We start from the raw sequence: 18,188 nt of genomic DNA, 5'->3' as shown, positions 1-18,188 counted from the left end.
TATATCTATGAAACTTCAGTATACTATGACTCAGAAATCCTATATCCAGAAACTTATCTTGCGGCTAATATATTGCATGTACTAAATAATATATAAGCTTCAAAATTGATTGTAATGACAGAATGATTTGAAAGAAAGAAAATACCTGGAAATAGATCTTGAGCAAATTAACTCTAAGATAAATGTATCTGTGAATAGAGGTATCATACTCCTTAAAAAACTATTCTATTTATTAATACAAAAATTTCATCACCAGTTATTGCTAGAAGAAAACCACAAGGCATGTATACAGTCACTAATAGGTTAACTTTTGTTTATAATGAGGTAAGAACATGCATTTGTATTTGTACATAAAGAGAGAAACTAGGGGGAAATCAAATAAAATGGTGTGGTGGCAGACTTAGGGGCTGAGGAAAAGGGCTGGCACAAGGAGCCCATCTTTTCTTCTATACCTCTTTGTATTCTTTGATTTTCAAACGATTTAATCATTTTACTTAAAAAGTTGAATAGTAAGCAATAAAAATATGATGATAAAACTTTCATACATTTGCCCAAATTCTTTACATACCAAACAATATTGTTTAAGAATCTGGGGCTTCCTAGGTGTAAGGTTTCCAGTAAAGACCAAAGACACACTTTTAACACAATAACCAAACCGGAAGTTTTCTTCATAAGTTCTCATTTTGAATTTATGCATTTGATTGGTAAGTGTATGAGTATGTGATACAAATCAATACTGGAAACACTGATAGGACACTCCTTCCAGATCTACTAGGATGTATTTTCACCCTACAAAAACATTAAGATTTCAGAATAAATAGGCATTTTCATTGAAGCTGTTATCAGTCAGAAGACATATGGTTATCTTTCTATGAACCAGTGAATGCTTGATCACTACTAAGCTGAATTGAATGAAATATTTTTTACATTTTAGATAATGAAATAATTGTAATGCAGAAAACAGAACTGTCAATACAAATGAATTTTACACTAAGACTGTCTCCATTCAATGGAGGTGTCACTGATAATGAATACAAACACAAGATTTTATACTTAATTTAAGCAAAACTGATTTCTTCTAGTTTCCATAATCTCCTACTTTTCCTTGACCATTAAGATGAAATCTAAATCTTTTCATTTTCATTGGCATCTGCCTTCCATTTGGAACATTATAGGAATTGCTCTTCTTGTTTTCACAAAAAATGGCAAAAATAAAAAAATATTTTCTAGTACTCACATAATTGCAATTGCTTATTACTACAACTTGTAGATGTAGTCCTAAGTTATATAGATAGGGACACAAATACTGTTTTCCTTTCTTGCTATTGTTTCTAATGCATTTATAATGTACCATGTGATTTTTTTTTGTTTCTTTGTATGTTCTTTCCCTATGGTATAACCCCTGTTTTCACTGTATTTGATGTCAGTGCCCTGCATCTTGTATATACACTTCTCTAAATTGGGGAAGGGAAGGGAAAAAACAAAATGCTTAAATAGGGATACAGGTTAACCCATTGTAACAATCAGATGTACAAGACACTAGATTGAAAATGAACTTTAAAACTTCGGGGAGAGGGGTAGTTGTGGAGGTGGGAGGGAAGGGAAAAACAAAGGAAGAGACAAAAATGTTAGATGGGAATGTACTCATTACCTTGCTTATGTAACTGTAAACCCTCTGCACAGTATTTTTATAATAAAAATGTACAAAAAAGAAATAACTGCAATCAGATTAAACCAGTAAAATTTCAATAATTATTACAAAAAATAACTTCAATCAAATCAAATCAATCAAATTTCAATAATTATTAAAGTTGAATAAATTTTACTAATATATTATCACTTTTAAAGTCAATATGCCTCTGTTGTATCTCTATAAAATCAGTTGGGTGATGTTCTTCATTAGTTAGCAATTCATGAAGATCCTGGGGTGGGGAAGTGGAAGTATAATTCATAAGTATCTTGAAAATGGTACAAAAAGAATTATGAAATAAAGGTAGAGATAATGCCAGTCTATTACTGGGTGATTATAGAAAGTACTTGTCTTAATCTATTTGGACTACTATACCAAAGAGTATCATAAATGGGGTGGCTTATCGCAGGCAGAAATTTAATTTTGTACTTTGAGGTGCAGATGGTCCTTAGCTATAATTTCAGCTACCTAAAAGTCTGAGATCTGAAGATCAAGGTGTGAAGCCAGTTCTGGCAGATAAACCAGAAAGACTGTTATTCCAATTAACTAGCAAAAAGCTAGAAATTGAGGTGTGGCTCAAGTGACAGAGATCAACCAATGGTGGAAAAAGAAAATTTCTTCTATTCATAGAGGAGAAGAGTGTCATCTCCTTAGAACCCATGACTAAGGCAAGAACAGATTCTCTGATTGGTGAGGGATTGCATTCAGCTTTATTGCTGGGTACCTTCTTGTTGAATCTTTACAAGGTAGGACTTTCATGGGCCAGGATGCTCCCTGATCTCTTTTATAAGGGTACAAATCATATTTAGAGGAACAGAACCACTGCTATTACTTTGAAGGGATAGAGTTTCAATTGATTAATTTGAGGGGGTGTCGAAACATTCAGATACAAATCCCTCCCAACTATGATCCATCATTCCCTTTGATTTCCAAGATGGTAGGAAATATAGACAATAAGCATACAGACCAAAAAGTAGCAGTAAATAAAAAGCATTAGCATTTATCCTGCTTATTATAGATGTAGTTTTTACTTATTATACTTCTAGCTAAATAATTCAGTCAATACAATACATATGTTAACATTAACATTCTTTGTGTTTTCAGTAAAATATTTCCAAACTAACAAAATTAATTTCTTTGAGCCTTAAATAGTCCTTTATTTCTTTACCAGGAAAAAGTCATACTGATATTTGAAAGTATAGTTAATAAAGTTGAAAGCAATCCTATTTTACTTCTAAAATATAAAGGTTTGTCAAAGACAATGAAACAAAGATATAATTATGTGCAATCATATTTTAAAATGTAATCATTTTTCATAAATTGTACAAAAAGCAATTAAAATCTAGTCCAAGAAGAAAAAGCCAATTGTTTTAAAAAAATATTGAGAAGAAATTTCACTAAACTGTTAGAATAATAATATGGGTTAGAACAAAATGCAAATCTTATTTTGATTTATTTATATTAGACTACAATTCAACACTAAATAGCCTATTTTCTCAAATTGTGAGGAAAATATAAATAACAATCAAAAACATACAACACATGACATAATTATGACAGTATCCAGGTTATTGCAGTAGATAGTCCTCTCTCTAACCAATACATTTGTTTTATCTAGCCGGGGAAATTGCAATTTGATTTCCATTTAAAGATTATATTTAAATGTGAACAGACAAAAAAAACTAAAAAGTTTTCACAGGATATCCAAATCCCCAACCTTAACATATTCAGTGAGACATTTTCGTAGATCATGTTACTGTTTGAAATGAGAGATTGAAATATCACCAGAAATAACCATTTATGTATGGATAATGCTATAGATCTGGAAATACTACACATGTTCTTTCCTTTAATTGTCAGAACAATGCTAAGGTGTTAAGTCAATTTGACTCAATTTAAAAAGTACACAAACTTTTTTACACCTGCCCTACTTAGGACAATAAACTCCATGGTGTGATTTTTATTGTATGTTTGATTGACTGACTGATTTGTGTCAGTCCTGGAGCTTTGACTCCATGGCCTGAGTGTTTGCTCAAGGTTCATATCACTTGAACCACACCACCTCTTCAGGATTTGGGTGGTTAAATGAAAATAAGCATCTCATGCAATGTCCAGACCTGGATGGCTTTGAGTCACCTTCTTCAGATCTTCCCCTCCTATGTAGCTAGGATTACAAGCGTATGAACCACCTGGTGTCCAGATCATGGCCTGAATTTATGAGTAACAACCTAAAGCTTCAACTTATTCTATTTTTTTATTTTAATTTTATTGTCAAGGTGATGTACAGAGGGGTTGCAGTTATATAAGTAAGGTAGTGATTACATTTCTTGTCTAACTTGTTACCCCCTCCTCCATTTGGTTTCTTTTTCCTTCCTCCATCCTCCACCAATTTGTACAGATCTTTTCCAACATTTGTCTTGTGAGAACTGCTATTGCATAGGTTCCCCCTTTGTCCTGTCTCACCATTTTGTTGCTCCTCTTCCCTTCCCTAGTTCAGATAAACATATGTACAATACCCAGGATACAAAAATCAAATACAGTGACAACAGGGGATAAACCTTAGTTGGGGAAACACAAAAGAAAAACAAAATCACATAGTACATTGGGAACAACAACAAAGAGAAACCTCTTGTATACATGTCTTGGAGTTCAGTTTGCTTAGCATCATCTTTATGGTTCTTTGTATATAGCCATTGAGATATTCTGCTCATCTGCTAAGATTATCCTAGATGTTTATAATCTATGTTATACTTACTTCCCATTTGTACAGACTATTTCCAGATTACTTCTGATTGGTACTATAGTGAAAGTAAAACTTCTATGAAACCCAATTCTAATTTAAAAATATCAGACACCAAATGAGTACGTTAGTAACATTACAGAATACAAAACAATCTTATATATAAGATATCAGGATTTCTAGATAATCTAAATAAATAAATATTTTCTATAAATATAAATGAATTTTTAGAAATGATAAATACAGAAATTAATTGAAATCACTATAAAAATGCATTTCTAAACCAGGCACCAATGGCTAAGCACGGTAATTCTAGCTATTCAAGATGGTGAGATCCAGAGAATTGAAATTTTAAGCCAGCCCATGCAGAAAAGTTTGAAGGGGTCTGCCTTTGATTAATCAGCAAAAAGTCAGTGTGGAGATTTACCTTATGTGGTAAAGCACCAGCCAGGCAAGCAAGTTTAGCAAGAAGGCTTTTGTGTAAACCCCTAATACCAGCAAGAAAACAAAAATAAAAAAACAAAAATCCACAAACAGCATTTATATGCAATGGGGAGAAACAGTCAAATTTTGCAACAAAATACCATTTCATAATAAAATCAAAAACTATAAAATGTGAAATAGCTGTATGCTAAAACTGTAAAACAGAGCCAAAGGTTAATAATGATGTCCTTAGTAAAGAAAGAACAGCATGCTGTTTGTTATTTTTCATTAGTGTTCATCATTGATTAGAAATATCAGTATTTTTAAGATACTAGTTCCTTAAGTTCATTAATAAGATTCCTTATATTACCAATGGAATTCTAGATAACACTATGTAGAAACTAATAAATCATTTCAGAAATTCTTTTTTTTTTTTTTTGCCAGTCATGGTGCCTGAACTCTGGGCCTGGGTGCTGTCCCTCAGCTCTTCAGCTCAGAGCTAGCGCTCTACCACTTGAGCCACAGCACCACTTCCGGCTTTTTTTCTGCTTATGTGGTGCTGAGGAATCGAACCCAGAGCCTCATCCATGCAAGGCAAGCACTCTACCACTGAGCCACCTTCCCAGCCCTCAGAAATTCTTATGAAATGCAAATACCTAGAACAGTAGAACTTTCAATAATTTTAAATGTATTGTAAAGCTACAGTAAGCATGACTGAATTGTCAACAAAACTGAAAAACAGTTAAATGGAAGAGACTAGAGCTATATATCAAAATAAAATGTTTGCAATGATGTATCTGATAAAAGACTTATATCCTGAGTGTGACAAAAAAAAATCTTCCAAGGTAAATAATTTAAAAATAACAATTATAAAATGGGCATAAGAATCTAAACATATCATCAAAGATATACAGGTTACAAAGCCCAGCTGAAAAATCACAACAGCACTATTGTTATGAAAATGCAGGGCTGGGAATATGGCTCAGTGATAGAGTGCTTGCCTCACATGCATGAGGCCCTGTATTCGATTCCTCAGCACCACGTAAACAGAAAAAGCTTCAAGTGGTGCTGTGGCTCAAGTGGTAGAGTGCTAGCCTTGTGCTGAAGAGCTAAGGGACAGTGCCTAATCCCAGAGTTCAAGCTCCATGACTGACCAAAAAAAAAAAAAAATGCAAGTAAGAGTAGTGAAATACTACTATAACTACAAGCCCTGTCCAAAATGAAATCTGTTACCATATCAAGTGCTTAGTGTTTTCCTTCTCTGAAGAAGAAATGAAATTCCTATATATTGCTGGTTGGAATATACAATTATATAACAATCTTGGAAGCAATTTCTGGCAGTACCTTACTTGAATATATGTCTACCTGATAATTCAACTATCAAGAAATAAAAAGTGTGAATTTTAAAAGTCTTATCTCCAAATGATTACAAATCAAAGATGAAAACAACACAAGTATCTTTCCAAAGGTAATTAAGTAAACAAATTGTAGCATGGATGTAATGGAATATCACTAAGGAATAAAAAATATGTTTTGAGATATAATATAAATAAAAAGAGGAAGAAAGAGATGGAGAGAGAGAGAAAGAAAGAGAGAGAGAGGTCAAAGAGTGATGCCCAAACTAATTTTCATTGTAGGCATCCAACTGGTACATATATAGGTGTCAAAACTACCAACTGTCTAGCTTAAGTATGTGGCAGTTTTAATATGCCAAATATTTTCTATATTTTTTAAGTTAAGTGGATTTCCTAATGTAAAACATTGAGTTTAGCCACAAATTTGTTTCTCATCTCAGAAACATTTTTGAAGTTTTAGAGGAAATAGCAATTATTAACAACTACAAAGTTTACCACATGAAAAATTTAGGAAGTTTTAAAAACAGTGTAACTTCTTGTTACCATGACTACTATGTAGCTCATAAAATACTTTTTTGTTAAGTGTACATCCTTTGAGGACATACCTGGTCAAGATTAGATATTTATATTTGTATCCTTACACATTTCTTCACTTTTTGGAAGGAAAAAAATTCAAAGACCTAACAATACTTTAAAACATCAACAAAATCATGTTAACTAATGAACAATTATAGAAGTTAAATATTTTGTTATGCACTCAATAAATTCAGTACTAAATATATAAATAATAATGCCAGTAAAAGTAGGTGAGCAAGACATAGTGATACCTATAATTTCAGCATTTGGGAGGTAAAAGTAGGATAATAGGTTCAAAGCCAGCCTAGGCTATATATTAAGATTCTGTCTCAAAATTAACACAGAACAAAATTATCTCTACAGATAACATTTTTTTTGGAATTTGAGTTTTAAAGGGGAAATCGTACTGCTTAGTTATCTCATTCACTTTTCAAGGAGAAACATTTTTGCCAATAAGAATTATTTTATTTTTATTATGCATCTTTTATTGTATTTTTGTCAGACTTGAATCAGTGCCCCGACACTGTCTTTGAGCTGTTTCTCTCAAGGCTAGTGATCTGCCAGCTTTGAGACACAGAACCAATTCCGGTTTTCTGGTGGTTAATTGGAGATAAAAGTCTCATAGACTTTTCTGTCTGGGCTGGCTTTGAACCATGATCTTCCGATCTCAGTCTCCTGAGTAGCTAGTATACAGATAAAATGTACGCATTATCCTGCCCATGTAATTGTAACCCCTCTGTACAGTATGTTCACAAATAAAATAAAATTAAATTAAAAAAACACTAGCACACAGCATTTATTTTTATTTTTGATTGTTTTTATTTTAACAAAGCATAGAAAAACCATTTCTGCCTGTGGTCTTCTTCCAAGATTCTGAAAATATGGATAACTATTGATAAAATGATGCAGTTACTTCATCTATATTCATTAGTGAGTTTGTTTTATATTATTTTTACCATTGTCCTTGCTTAGTTTCTGCATTGGTTGCTCAGATTGATGAGATATTTTGAGTTTTGCTCCTGATCCAGCTTGGCATCAGAAAATATATTCAAACTCCCTAACCTGACAAATGTATTTTGTGCTATTGACAGAGTCCACCAGAAATTTCCAAACAAATTGTACAGACCCTTACTATCATTCAAAGACAGCTTAGAAACAATGAATAGGGATTTTTACCTGAAGCCTACTAGAATTTCAAAATTTAAGAATCTGCTCAAGACCTACTAAATCAGAGTCTGTGTTTAATAAGATCAACAAGTTCTTTGTATACTAATTAAAATTTGAGAAACATTGATGTAGACCACTAGATTCACTAGGCTATTCACAAGCATTGATCCAGTAGGACTCATGGTCAAATATATAGGGAGGTATTGACTTAAATTAGGTTAAAAAATTGTCTTCATTGTGGTGTTTTCCAGACATAGCTAATAAACAATTTTTTAAAAAATTCCCCTTACAGAGAACACACTAAACTTACACTGCTTAAGAATATTTATCCTGCCCATGTAATTGTAACCCCTCTGTACAGTATGTTCACAAATAAAATTAAATTAAATTAAAAAAAGAATATATGATAGAAATGTGAGATTTCTTAGAATTAAGACTTCAAAGAAGTCTTGGGACTGAAGAAGCATACATCTCCCAATGTGAAAAGGAACCCACAAAGAATCCTGAAAATTCTGTGAAAAATACCTATAACCCTAGCCAAACACAACTTTCTTTTTTGGCATTCTGTCATTTGTATGGGCTTTCATACATGCTTACTCACACTTGAGAGAGGACTGTGAAGTTTGCAAGATTGCATCAACAATTTATATTTTTTAAATAAAATGATTAATGTGAAACATTATGGAAGTTGTCAGGTCATATTATTTTCTTATTGAATTTATGGCTCAATTTAGTCTATATTATAGCTAATGATGCAAAATTACATACATACATTTATTCATCTTCTTGGGTGCTAGTGGCTCATACTTATAATTCAAGCTATTCTAGAGATTGAGACAGAGAGAATTTGAGGACAGCACAGGCAGAAAAGTCCATAGATTCTATTTCTAAATTAGCCAGCAAAAATCAGAGTCAGACATATACTAGTTATTGCAAATAAGGGAAACCATGGGACCTATGTTTCTTTGGGCCAGGCTTACTTCACTTAATATTTTTCCAAGTCTTTCCATTTCCTAACAAATGGGGAAATGCCATTCTTTCTGATGGAGGCATATAATTCCATTGTGTATATATACCACATTTTCTTGATCCATTCATCTACTGAGGGGCATCTGGGCTTTCACTATATTTGATGTTGGTATAATTTGTGGAGGGCAGGGGAAAAAACAAATCATTTAAATAGGGATATAGGTGGACCTATTGCAACAATGAGATGTACAAGTCGTTAGGTCAAAAAATGAACTTTACAACTTTTTTGGGGGAGGAGGGAAGGAATGGGAAGGGGAAACAAAGGAGGAGGCAACAATGCTTGATAAGAAATGTACTCATCTTGCCCATGTAATTGTAACCCCTCTATATGATATTTTCACACACACACACACACAAAAAATCAGAGCCAGAAGCATGGTTCAAGGTGGACTGCCTTCCAAACACACCAATAAAGCACGAGGCCTTGAATTCAGGATCCAATATTGGCCAAGAAAGAAAGAAAGAAAAGAAAAAGAGTGAGAGTGAAAACGGATATTTATAAAATGCCCATTTTTAATTTTTAAAAATTGCTGAGCATCTGCTGCAAGCTATGAATAAATAAATGAAACCAGATTTTTTCCCTCCTATGGGGATAAAACAAAACAAAAAATAACAATAGGAAAAAAATCAAGGGCCTTGGGGAAAAGACTTCAACAATATTGTTTACAAATATTGACAAGAGGGCAGGGCTGATCTGTAATCCCTGGGAGAAAACAAATACACAATGTGATCTTCTAATCATCTCAGCATTCTGTCTGGAAGTATTTTCTAGTTGCAGAGCAGGAGGCCTCATAGATTAGAAGAAACACAGATTAGTGTTTGAGGAGGTAGAGTAAGTTAAATGTATAAGGCAGAGCACTACAGCTGATTAGAGCTATACAGAGAAAAAGAACAATAATAAGCGGTGGACATACAGTCTGAAACTCCATGGGGCCTAGGATAAAAAGTACAGAGTGCTATGAGCTAAGTCATTCCCAGTGCTCTAACTTAGCCAGTGTACTTTGACATCCTGAATGCCCAAGGCACTGAGCAGAGAACCCAAGGAGTCATACTAGAGCAGGAGAGGTGAAGTTTCCTGAAATAAACACTACTTCAAGCCTGTCTACCATCGTGGATCATAATTCAACTGCCTGTGGGGTAAACTTCTCTAAAATAAAAACCCAGATACTCAGTGCTGTAACATAAGAAACAGGCTTGAGGCCAGGAGAAAAGTCAAACAATAGAAAGAAATACTGAAATAAACACCCCTTGTAAATATCAAGGATATCAAGGACACACATATTTATCAAAATTTATTCAACTGCCAAGAATGAATGCATTTGTACATAAAATTTATTCTTAAATATAAATTATTCCTTAAGTAAAATTACATGACTAATTATATAAATATTTTATATAATTCTATATATATTTTAACTAAAAAATAATACATGCACTTGAATTTTGCTATGTTAGCAAAGTATGGCCTCAAATGTTCAATTCTGTCTTTGCCTCAAAGTCCTGGGATTATAAATGTGTGCTACTCTGCCTGCTTGTAGTACCAAATATCTTCTAAATTATATATTGAACTTCCAATTTATTAATTTTGTTCATATACACAGGTATTTGGTGATGGTTAACTTTGAAACTGTAGCTTCACATTTGCTAGGCAGATGCTTTACTACTAGAGTCAAGTCTCCAATGTTCTTTTGCTTTTAGTCATTTTGGAATAAATTCTCACAATTTTTCCCAGAATATGTCTTGGACGATGATCCTCATTATGATGGCTGCAACATTTCTGTGATTACAGACAGAAGCCATCAAACTCAGTTTATCTGTATAGGATTTCATTAATTTTGCCGGAATCGGCTTCAAATTGTAATCCTTCTCCACCTCCCAGCACTTGTATCAATGAGTGATCCTTACTAAATGAAATATTTTAATAGAAAATCATATAGAAATGTGTACTCTTGGTAAATATTTTACTGTAATATTAATGAAATTATAGTATACTAGTATAACAAGATATTATAATGAATATAAAATGATAACAAGTTTGGATGTCTGAAACTTAATTTTTCAGCATTGATAGTAAAAATACAATATAATACAATTATTATTGAGAAGTTGTAGTATGCATTAGACAAGTAATACCTTACATAAACACAATGCTTGATATGTTCAGGTTAGAGTTAGTAATAGTGCAATTTAAGGAAAATTCTGTTTTAAAATGAAATCAGTTATATCTTAGAAAACCTTCCTATTTTGTCTTTTTAATTTTTATTAACATTAGACAGTGAAAACATGACTGTTTCATTTTAACACGTTTATTTTACATGAGAAATATCCCCTCTCGGGTTGTATGAAAGGAGAGAAGGTTAGCACTCCCCTTGACAAGGATGGAAGAGGCACTTGGGCCTGACAACACGCATATGGTTAAGGCATTGCCACCTACTTCATGGCATCTAATCATCGCTTGTATGGAAAGACTTGGAAAAAATTATATTAAGTGAAGTAAGCCAAGCCCATAGAAACATAGGTCCCACGGTTTCCCTTATTTGCAATATCTAGTATATGTATGAGTCAAGCAGAAAAGGTGATGTTAGGAAAATGAACCCTAAGATATGTATTTTAAATGTTTTTTTCTTTCATGCATTTGTTTCTAACGCAATTATAAGATTATTCCTTTGTTACTTTGTATGACTCTCCCCCACAGTATAACCCCCGCTTTCACTGTATTTGATGTCGGTATAATTTGTGGAGGGGAAGGGGAAAAACAAGTCGTTTAAATAAGGATACAGGTGGACCTGTTGCAACAATGAGAAGTACAAGTTGTCAAGTCGAAAAGGAACTTTACAACTTGGGGGTGGGGAGGATTGGGTGGGGGATAGGGAGGATGGAAAGGGATGGGAAGGGTAAACAAAGGAGGAGGCTACAATGCTTGATAAGAAATGTACTCACTATCTTGCCCATGTAATTGTAACCCCTCTGTACAGTATTTTCACAATAAAAAAAATTAAAAAAAGAAATATCCCTCTCATTTTTCCTCTTTTTTTCCCTCATTTCCAGACCAATCTCAACAAAACATTACTTTAAAAAGCAAACAGGAATAATGGTAATAAGTGCACAATAAGTCTACAAACATTTTTAGTAATTCTGCCATGGTATATTGCATGTGGATTCAGAAAAATCTAAAAATGGCCCCTACCTCTCTGAGTTTACATTTTAGATAGAAAAGGGCTCCTAGCCAAAAGAGAAAAAAAAATCATCTATATGTGTATAACCATACATGTATAGGGAATCACAGATTATATGGCTTCCATCTCTAAATTTTCCAAATCTTCAGTGCAGTTCATTATCCATTGAATTGTTACAGCTGTTTTTCAGTTGTCTTCATTTGTTTTGAACTGTTACTAAAGCATTTATTTTAATTGCAGTTTTCTTCTTTGTACTTTGTGTCTTCCTGTTTTACAGGGATGTGTGTTATAGTAAGCAATATGGTCTGGAGGAAACATTCTTGGAAACTTATGTAGAAAAACTGAGTTCTAATTCCTTTTTTTTGAAAATGTCTCCATTTTAAATTATTTATTTATTTACTTTTTAGAAAGGATCTTGAAGTTGTTGTATAAAGAAATTGTCATGTAATAAAGCAGTTTGTGAATACGATGCACCTTGCAGAGTGCTGGCCTTTCAACATTCCCAGCCTCTGTTGACCCACTGATTCACTTACTTTTTATAAGTTTTGTGCTATAGACAATGAATTCTTTTTTTTGCGGGGGGTCTGGTCGTGGGGGCCTGAACTCTGGGCCTGGGCGCTGTCCCTCAATTCTTCAGCTCAAGGCTAGCGCTCTACCACTTGAGCCACAGCGCCACTTCCGGCTTTTATTCTTTTTGCTTATGTGGTGCTGAGGAATCGAACCCAGGGCCTCAGGCATGCAAGGCAAGTACTCTACCACTGAGCCACCTTCCCAGCCACAATGAATTCTTGATTTCATTCTCCCCAGGCCTCCTTCCCGTCATTTGTCTACCCCTCTCCTCTGGGACCTTCCCTCACTCTTGGATATACCCTTTTCCTGGTGTTGATTTTATTGAGCTTTGACCTAGTCCTTCTAAAAGATTATACTGTTTGAGCTCTCCAGAGTCTACTACATATAGTTCAGTTAATTCATTTGTAACCATTTTGCATGCCACCCAGTGTGTTTACTTATAGACTTACAGGCACACTCTACCTACCACAAATGAAGGAAACCATCAACCTTTGTTTTTCTGGGTCTGGCTTACTTAAACCACTCTCGAAAGCAGTATAGAGGTTCCTCAAATGAATAACATAGTAACCTTATGACCCAGCAATCCCACTTCTGAATATTTACCAGTAGAAAACAAATAAGGTGACAGTAAAGCCATCAGCACAATTGTAAGGTTCACCAGAAAGGAAACCAGCACATGGTTCAGGCTGAAGAAGCAAACTGCTGGCCGCAAGAGATGGAGGCATGCAGAGACAGAGGGGAAGGAAAAAGAGAAAAAGAGAGATGGGCTCCTGTTGGGCCTGATTATATAGGGAAAGGCAGGAGGCAAAACCAGAACAGATGCAGAAGTAATGCTTGGGTAACCTCTCACTGTCTGAGGGAGGCATGACCAGGGCAGTTCAGGAAATGACCTCAGCAGATGAAGAAGTGACCTCAGAGCCTAGCACCCTTCGTGGGACCCACTCACAGTCAGGTGATTGACATTCAGATGATTACTGGATTCAAGCAGGTGAAGAGGAAGGGGGTAGGGGCTGTTCTCCCTGGCAGATAACAACCATGTTCATAGTCAAGATATAGAATCAGCCCAGATGCCTCTTAGCAGATGAACAGATGAAGAAAATTGATATATATATCTATATATAGTGTATATATACATATATGTATATATACTTATGTACATATATATATACATATGTACATATATATACACACAATGGAATTTTACTCATTTATTAGAAGGAATTATATTGTACCATTTGTAAGTAATTACAAAGACTGAGTTCTTATTCTAAACCAAATTTTCTGCTTACAGAGCTTCTACAAACCATGCTTCATAATTCATAGAACCAAAAATGGTGGTTTGTATGGTATATATTGATTAATCTATGAATTATTACTTAAATTTTTAATTCTCATGCTAACAAATAGAAGTGAACGGTGGCCAAATGGATCATGTTTATTTGTTTGTTTCCATATGAGCAAATAAATTGTGGCTCATGAATGAATTTCACACTTAAAACTAGTTCACAGGTAAATATTCCTGTACCATAATTCTAATGTCATGTGAATCCAGACCTGAATGCTACCTATTAGTTACAACATATAAAACAATAAGACACATAAAGTGATTAATGCAAGGGATCTCATCCTTGAAAATACATCTTACCACTAAACTACATCTACTGGCGCTAGTACTGACCATCTTATTTTGGTTCATTTTGTATGTCCTTCAAACAAACATATACTCAAATGATGTAAAAATCTGGTAAACATATGAACTTCTAATAGTGAAAAAAACAATAATATACTCACCACAACTCCATGTCAGGAGAATACTGGTTATTATACTCAATGGAAAATCACTTTAATTTTTACTTAATATTACAGTAGAATTATTGTCCTCATAGATGATAAAGCTCATATTTAATGCAACCAATAAACAAGTATATGGGAAATTAGTCGCTTATTGTTAAATTAAGTACAGATTAAAATTAGGCCTGAAGGAGGCTGGATTTTGCTCAGGTGTACAGTTCAATCCCAATTACCATAAAAGGATTAAATGCAAAATTCAAAACAAAACCACACATGAATCATGTGATTCCAGCAGGGTACTTCCTGGATATTCCTATCAAATTTGAGGACGTATTTATAATTATGAAATTGAATATGCCTGAAGCAATATTACCATAGGGCTTTGTGACTCAGTTTTCCTTAAAGCTGCTTGGGAGTGATCAATCTGGAATTGACTGCTTCTCTTTTTTGGAATCCTAACTAGTCTCCTCACTGAATAATTTGGGGCACCACTCTGGGAAATCTTTGTAGCCACTTCTGGGACAAATCCAGCCATGACTCTAACAAGATAAAAATAGTTACATACAATATAGTCACAAATACTGACCAAATTCTAGGCCAGAAAGTAAGTCACAAGATATATTAAAACATAGTAAGATATATCACCTTCTCTGATAACTAGGCAATTAAATTACAAACTTGTAGGTAGAGCACCCGTGGTGCATACTTTTATTTCTAGCTACTCAGGATACTGAGATACAAAGGATAATGATTCCAAGCCAGGTAGAAAAATTTATGAGTTCTTGATTATAGCCAATCTAACTGGGGTGAGGTGGTATCTCAATGTTGTTTTGATTTCTTTTATGGCTAGAGAGGTTGAGCATTTCTTCATGTGTCTATTGGCCATCCTTCTTTCCTCTTCAGAGAAGTTTCTCTTTAAGTCTTTTGCCCACTAATTTATTGGGCAGTTGAAGATTTGTTGTTGGGGGATTTAATTTTTTGAGTTCCAAGTATATTTTAGATATGAGACCCTTGTCTATTGTATGGCTAGTGAAGATCTTCTCCCAATCCGCTGACTTTCAATTGATCTTGCCAGCTATGTCCTTTGCCATGCAGAAGCTCTGCAACTTCATGCAATCCCATTTGTCCAACCTTTCTTTGATTTGTTGTGTTTCTGGCTCTCCAATAAGAAAATTTCAGCCTGAGCCAAGGAGACCTAGGGTTTCTCCTATTCCACCCTGTAATGTTTTCAGAGTGTCTGCTTTGACTCCGAGGTCTTTGATCCATTTGGAGTTGATTCTGGTGCAAGGTGATATATAAGGATTTAGATTCAGTTTTCTACAAGTAGTAAACAAATTTTGACAACAACATTCACTGAAGAGGCTGTATTTCTTCAATTCTATTTTTTTAGCTCCCTTATCAAAGATTAGATGGCTATAGGTCTGTAGGTTCATTTCTGGGTTTTCAATCTATTCAACTGGTCCTGAGGTCTGTTTTGATTACTGTGGCTTTGTAGTAGAGTTTGAAATTTGGTATTGATATTCCTCCAGCACTGTTCTTTCTGTTAAGGATTGTGTTTTGCTCTTTGGGGTCTTTTATTGTTCCATATGAATTTTTGGATTGCCTCTTCTATTTCCTTGAAGAATGAGGTTGGAATATTGAACCTTACTACATTGTTGGTGGGAGTGTAAACTTGTTCAACCACTTTGGAAAGCAGTATGCAGGTTCCTCAAAAGACTCCACATAGAGCTCCCCTATGACCCAGCAATCCCACTTTGGGGCATTTAACCAACTGATCACAAACAGGACCATACTAAAGCTACCAGCACAACTTTGTTTATTGCAGCATTATTTACCATAGCTAAGATGTGGAACCAACCCAGATGCCCCTCAGTAGATGAATGGATCAAGAACATGTGGTATATATACACAATGGAATTCTATACCTCCATCAGAAAGAATGATTTCCCCATTTGTTAGGAAATGGAAAGACTTGGAAAAAATTATATTAAGTGAAGTAAGCCAGGCCCAAAGAAACATAGGTCCCATGGTTTCCCTTATTTGCAATAACTAGTATATGTCTGAGTCAAGCAGAAAAGTCAGATAAATTGATGTTAGGGAAATGAACCCCAAGATAAGTATTCAAATGTTTTTTTCTTTCATGCAATTGTTTCTAACATATTTATAAGATTATTTCTATGTTACCCTGCTTTCATTGTATTTGATATTAGTATAATTTGTGGAGGGGAAGGGCAAAAACAAATCGTTTAACTAGGGATACAGGTGGACCCATTGTAACAATGAGATGTACAAGTTATTATGTCGAAAAACGAACTTTACAACTTTGGTGCGGTGGGGGAGGATCGGGTGGAGGGAGGTGGGATGAGTATGGGAAGGAATGGGAAGGGGAACCATGGAGGAGGCAACAATGCTTGATAAGAAATGTACTCGATATCTTGCCCATGTAATTGTAACTCCTCTGTACATTATTCTCACAATAAAATAAATAAATAAAAGGAAAAATTTTTTAAAGAAAAACTCATGAGACTTTGCTTCCCATTAACTAGCAAAAGATCAAGCTGTAGGAGTGCCTGCTGCAGTAGAGTACTAGCCAAGCAAGTTCACGTTGTTGAGTTTAAATACCAGTACTACCAAAAGAGGGAGTCATAAAACACCATGCATTTTAAAAAGAGATTTGAATAGAAGAGAAAATAAATGAATCAGACTGAAACTTTGAAATTCTGAAAAACCTGGTTAGTCATTACACCTTGTAGGTTCTAATCTAATCTAAGGTTCTAACCTTATATCTATATAAGGTTATCTATAAAAATGGCATTGGTAACTTTAGATGCTTCTAGTAGTCTTATATTTTGATTAGATGCTGTTGCATGAATTAATCCAAACTCAAATCCTCGAACTTTAATGGGGAAACCTCCCACGTCTATGGAAATAGAGTTTCAGTTTTAAGTAGCAAAGATGGTGAAATAATATTATATATTTCAACTTTTAATCTAGCATGAGCTATCTATCTAGCAAAATGTCCTAAACTTCAATACCATTTTAAGTGTGTGTGATATTGGTTTGTGTGTGTGTGTGTGTGTGTGCCATAAACTTACATACTAACATACCAACAGCATTCCTTGTATTTTATGTCAGTTAGCATTTTGTTTCAGAATATCAAGGCAGAAATTTTGTATGAATAGATTTAATCAAAAACTCCAAACTCCTTGGTAGTTAAAGATGTCTTCTTCGTAGAATGCCTAGTAGTTTAGAACTATAAGTGCAGTTTGTCAACTACTGTATTGAAATTAGAAACCTGTGATTCCAAATGATAGTTATGCTGTCAAGAGACAATTGATTCAGTAGGAAAGTAAAAAAACAGCTTTTGAAATATCTTGAATGTATTTTTTAAAACATAAATATTTGAGTTATTATAATTACCTTACATGTTGTTCTTGAAGGCTATTTTGAAGATAGTTATTAAAATAATTTTCCAAAATACCAAAAAAAATTATTTAAAAATGTCCGGAGTGTATTTGAAGAGGTAGATTTAAATTCAGACTCACACACAAAAAAAGAAAATGTCAGCATCGGAAATATAGAGCATGGTGAGGAATACTACAATAGCACCATAATTCTCTTTGATTTACAAGACCAATTGAGCACATTTTCCACCAGAGTGGTCACTGATG

This window comes from Dipodomys ordii, unplaced genomic scaffold, assembly GCF_000151885.1.
Source record: "Dipodomys ordii isolate 6190 unplaced genomic scaffold, Dord_2.0 Scaffold30, whole genome shotgun sequence".
NCBI lineage: Eukaryota > Metazoa > Chordata > Mammalia > Rodentia > Heteromyidae > Dipodomys > Dipodomys ordii.
This window is presented reverse-complemented; position numbering follows the sequence as displayed.